The sequence below is a fragment of the Oreochromis niloticus genome, linkage group LG20 (genome assembly GCF_001858045.2).
Source record: "Oreochromis niloticus isolate F11D_XX linkage group LG20, O_niloticus_UMD_NMBU, whole genome shotgun sequence".
Classification (NCBI taxonomy): Eukaryota; Metazoa; Chordata; class Actinopteri; order Cichliformes; family Cichlidae; genus Oreochromis; species Oreochromis niloticus.
The window spans coordinates 32823829-32829962 of record NC_031984.2 but is presented as its reverse complement, the minus strand read 5'-3'; positions in this window follow the sequence as shown (position 1 = coordinate 32829962).

Sequence of the window (6134 nt, the reverse complement as noted above, 5' to 3'; positions counted from 1 at the left end):
TGCAGTGAAAATGCTCCATTACAAGTTAAAATCCCACCTTTAAAAATAATATTTAGCTATAATTAGGTAAACATAATTAGGAAAATATTATACTACAGAAAACTGTATAGCTATTAGCTATTAACTATAATAACATTTTACTTTTTATTTATTTTAGGTTAAGTTTAACTTGATATATATAGGTATATATATATAAAATAATAAATAAATTCCCTGCTCACCCCTGGAGGCGGTCTATCCTTCAAGCTCGGGTCCTCTACCAGAGGCCTGGGAGCTTGAGGGTCCTGTGCAGTATCTTAGCTGTTCCTAGGACTGTGCTCTTCTGGACAGAGATCTCCGATGTTGTTCTTGGGATCTGTTGGAGCCACTCGCCTAGTTTGGGAGTCACCGCACCTAGTGCTCCGATTACCACTGGGACAACTGTTAACTTCACCCTCCACATTTCTGCAGCTCTTCTCTGAGCCCTCGGTACTTCTCCAGCTTCTCGTGTTCCTTCTTTATGATGTTGCTGTCATTCTACACCTATCACTACGGCCATCTTCTTCTGCTTTGAAACCCTGCTTTCATGTGCTGGATTGTCCCTGGGGCATCTTTACACAGCTCGCACCTGGGGTCTTGCCTTGTGTGATAGACCTCAGCCTCTATTGATCTTGTGCTCAGAACTTGTTCCTGTGCTGCCATGATTAGTGCCTCTGTGCTGTCTGTAGGATTTCTGGATGTCAGCCTTCCTCTATCTGCCAGTGGTACATACCATGCAGGGGCCTATCCTTTCATGATTGTTCCTCCTGTTGCTCCTCTCTCTTGGGTTTTTGCTGCCTGAGGTATTCACTGAGTACGTCTTTGATCGTGGCCATCTTCCTGCAGTACTCGTGGATTTTAATTGTGTCATCCTGGACCGTGGTACTGACACTCACTAATCCCCGGCTTCCTTCCTTCCGCTTAGTGTACAGTCTCAGAGTGCTGGACTTGGGGTGAAACCCTCCATGCATGGTCAGGAGTTTCCTTGTCTTGATGTCCGTGGCAGGGTACCTGATCATGGGCAGGGTGTAGGTGTTGATAACCCGGACGTTGTTCTTACCATTCAGCAGAATACATATATATATATATATATATATATATATATACATATATAATTCAGCAAAGGTGTAATTTCAGCTCTAGTTGTAAGCGTTGATCTTCTAGTGATCATATTCTTTATCTAGATTCACAAAGACACAGTACAACTCATTCTGACATTCTCTGCACTTCTCTATCTATCACCTTCAAATCAAACAACACATCTGTAGTGCTCTATTGCTGTCATATTGCTGCTCGCTGATTGTGACACTATCATATAGAGATGGACATGCAACCTAAGAAAAAATTATGCAATACTGCAAGGCATTGCTGTAGCAATGCCAAGGCAAGAGCAACCATAAAGACAACAGAAACCACAATGAGCCCATTCATTCATAAGTCATTCATAAGTCCCTGTTAATTCTCCTACCTACCTTACAATCTCCATTGGTAAATAGTGTTTATCATTCTGTTTAAACAAACTTAACGACTGATGCCAGTCACTGAAAATAAAGAGGACTTATCCGTCTGCAAGTGAAAAAAAGAGGAAAAAAGTGGAAGATGAGAAAAAAAAGCAAGATGGTGGTGAGTGGAGTAGAAAGTAATGATAAAAGTATAACTAAAGTATAACTAAATGCTGCCATAACATAACTCTCAGCAGCATCACATTATTTTTTGTTTACTTTGACATTTACCATTAGTTAGCAGAGCTGCCTGGTACATTCATGTCTGTGATGTGATAAAATTGAGTGATGGGGCTTGGAATCAGAGTAAGGACAGTTTATGGAAGCTGTTACATTGCTTCAATAAAACAAAAACTAAAGCGTAAACGCTGCATAGTGAACACTGTGCCCAAGAACCACCATCTTCAACCTCTCACTGCTACAGTCTGTAGTACCATCCTGCCTTAAGTCAGCCACCATCGTTCCAGTGCCCAAGAAGACACCCATAATTGCCAAATGTTTCGAACAGCTCATCATGTCACACATTAAAGCTGCCATCCCTGCAAACCTCGATCCATACCAGTTTGCATACAGGGCAAACAGGTCGACAGAGGATGCCATAATAACAGCTCTTCACACAGCCCTCACACACCTGGACTGTAGTAACACCTATGTGAGAATGCTATTTGTGGACTTCAGCTCTGCCTTCAATACAGTTCAACCCCACAAACTGGTTAATAAACTAAGCAACTTAGGACTCAGCAGCTCACTGTGCAGCTGGATACTGGACTTCCTGAGCAACAGACCCCAGAACGTAAGAATGGGAGAGCACACCTCCTCCACCCTCATTCTGAATGTGGGTGTCCCACAGGGGTGTGTCCTCAGTCCCCTCTTATACTCACTTTTCACCCATGACTGTTCACCAATCCACACCAGTAACACCATTATAAAATTTGCTGATGACACCACTGTCATAGGACTGATCGACAACAACGATGATTCAGCCTACAGAGAGGAGGTTCAGCATCTGAAGCAATGGTGTGATGACAACAACCTGCATCTGAACACAGCCAAGACCAAGGAGATGGTAATCGACTTCAGAAGAACAAAGCGATCTGAGCACTCTACCCTCTACATTGATGGGGAGGAGGTAGAAAGGGTAGAAAGCTTTAAGTTCCTCGGAGTCCACATCTCGGCCGACCTTACCTGATCCACAAACATCTCCCACCAGGTAGGGAAAGCACAACAAAGGCTGTACTTCCTCAGGAAACTACGTCAGGCCCAATTACCCCAAAGACTGCTAGTAAACTTCTACCGCTCCACCATTAAGAGCCTTCTGACTTACTGCTGCACACTCTGGTTCAACTGCTGCACTGCGGAGGACAAGAGGAAACTGCAGCGGGTGGTGAGGGCAGCAGAGCGGGCAATCGGCACTTCACTAACTCCCCTCAGAGACATCTATACTGGCAGACTTCAGCAGAAAGCCAGCATCATCATCAAAGACCCCTCACACCCTGGACACTCACTTTTTCCCCCCTTCCCTCTGGTAAACGCTACAGGTCCATCAGGTCGAAGACAAACAGTCTCAACAGAAGTTTTTACCCACAGGCTGTCAAACATGCCCTACCTCCACCCTGATTGGAGGATAACTGCACTGCCAACACTCATGGACATTACACCTTATTTATAAATCGTATTTCTGTTTATACTTCAATGCAACCAACACCCTTACCTCTTTAAACTGTATTTATTATAACATTTTTTAGTATAGTTCCAACAGCACCCCCCCCACTCAATGTGCAATATCACTGATCACACTGCACCTCTCAATGCACCTGCTAGTTAGATGGCATGTATGTGTATGTATATAGATGTAAGCGTGTATGTGGAAATATGTGTGTGTATGCATGTACGGATGCAAATATGTATATATATACATATATGTATGTATGTGCGTGTATGTTTGCAGGTGTATGTATAACTTGTACGTATCTTTCTTGTGTAAATTTGTCTGTTATTGTGTAAATACTTACGCTATTGTGTACTCCACACACATGGAGAAATGCCAAACTGCCTTTCACTGTTCTTGTAACAGTGACAATAAAAAGCTATTCTATTCTATTCTAAGAAGAACATTCAGAAGTTGAATTTGAAGAATTGTAAATCTGTAATGTGAAAGTGTTATTAATATGTTGCTGTTATAAGCAGTCTTGGTCAAGTTACTTGAAAATAGTAATTAGTTACTAATTACTGATTACTTCTCCAAGAAAGTAATCCTGTTACTTTACTGATTACTTATTTTAAAAAAGTAATTAGTTACTTTATTACTTAGTTACTTTTAAAAAACATGATATACAACCTGATTACATAATAAAGAAATAGACCTTTCAGCCCAATTCTACTTTTTCTTCATAATCCATCATATAAAATTGAATCAAATGAAAAAGTCTCTTTTAAAAAATTGTTTTATGAGTTTTAATCTTTTAACTTTATGCACATTGTGCCAAGCAAAAATTAAATGATATGCAACTGTCTTTGACTTGAAGAAATTGTTTAACATTTAAACCTATTTTCTGCATATTCCAGAATATAAAATAAAATTATTTTTTTCTGTTTACACTCACTCTTTCAAATAGATGCAAGTAAAACAGAGCAAAAAATAAATAAAATCAAAGATTCAGCAGCACTAACTCCTGTTGCTCCTAAATCTATTTTCACCTGTTTAGCAAGAGTGGGGCAGGTGGAGGTTTGTCCGGTGCCACAGCCCTCATTTCAGTGGGGGGATCTGGGGGTTTCTCTGTGAATTTCACATTACCATGGCAGCGTGCTCGGTGTTTGCTCAGATTTAAAGTTTAATTTTTCTCTGTAGAAAGAAGTTTTCTTCCCATGCGAAGTGTACAACGGACACAAATGTTTTTGTCACTTTTTACGAAATCAAACTCAAAGTAATGTCAGTACTTCCAAACTTTAAACACTGCATGGTCGTACTCTCTCCTGCACGCCATATTATCCATTGTTGATCTGCACACGTCTGTTGCTACCAAGCATGTCGCACGCTCGTACGTCATTGTCATGAGACACTGTCACAAACAAAATCATGGTTTAGTAACGCAGTAACACAGCTTGAACTCTCTTAGACAAGAATTCTGATCACTTCTTCTGATACCTTATTATTCTAACAGAGCACTATCAAACTACAGGCTTGCCTGTAGTTTGACCTTTCAGCTATCAGGCCCTATATTATGGAACCAGCTACCAGTTGGGATTCCTCTTATACTGTGTGTTTATTTTCCTTTCTGTTTTTGCTCCCTTTCTTTCTCCTCACCCCCAACCAGTCACAGTAGATGGCTGCGTCTACCTTGAGCCTGGTTCTGCCAAAGGTTTCTTCCTGTAAAAAGGGAGATTTTCCTTCCCACTATCGCCAAGTGCTTGCTCTTAGAGGGTCGTCTGATTGTTCGGGTTTCTTTCTAATATTGTATGGTCACCTTGAGGTTTTTGATATAAATAAACATATTCTTCTCATAAATATACACTGATTAGTGTGTATTTAGATATTCTAACAAACTGATGTACTCTTAAAAAGAATTAATCTGCTGAAAATACACAGGAGCAGGCGCGATTTGTGGAAACCCCCGTGTTGCCTGACATCTTGAATACAATGACTGAAATGGACATTGTTCTGTTCTGCCTGATCCTTTTGTAGGTAACTAGAGAGTGGCCACACATGCAGTACGTCTTATAAGTTACTTTTAATTTTGAGATGACAAGTACCTCTTTCAACCTATGTATGACCATTCAAAATTTGAATATATGTACTTTCAGCATTTCTTTCTCATTATATCTTTTGCCTCCTCCACCACCACTGCTCTCTCTTTCCCCATTCTCACCTCATCTTCTAGCTCCTCACCTCAAGGCTCATATTATGAACTCAATTCAGGGCTCTAACACACAAAAACATGGATAGATATGCTTATTTATTCACAATACTTTCATACTCATTGTTATCAGATTAGACATGACACCCTTTCCTCTCTGGGCAGCTGACAACGAGCTAGCTAAACAACAAGAGCTGGTTAAAAGCTAACATTATACCAGCTAATGTTTTCCTCTGACTAAAGGCTGATTACATTTTCACATTTTTTTGAGAGTTTATTTGCTAAGAGCCAAACAATGTTAGATCCACTCCAAGGAAAATTTAACTAATGGCAGCTAAGAGCAGCTAACAGCATCAAAAACAGCAACACTTACCAAGTGAAAAGTTCAGGGTATCCTCAACAACTCACCTCATTATCAATGTGATCAGACAGAAGTGAGCTTCACTGACGCCTTGTATTAGACTCCTTTCACAAAATTTTGCAGCCTCCTTTATGGTAGTAGATGTGAAAACATTGACAAATGAGGTAAACAGCGAACTGATAGCCTAAACTTACTACGATAAATTAGGGCCAGAGTTGGTTGTCCTACAGTGGCCCATTAACTAGAATTATGCAATTGAATTAGGAGGGGTATAAAACAGAATTCAGCTGATTGCAGTTGACTGATATCTAACGATGAAATTTTACACACTGTACCTTTCAGTTTTTGGGACAAGCAGCAAAAGAGAATAAAAACCAAAATGCTGATAATGCTAATTAT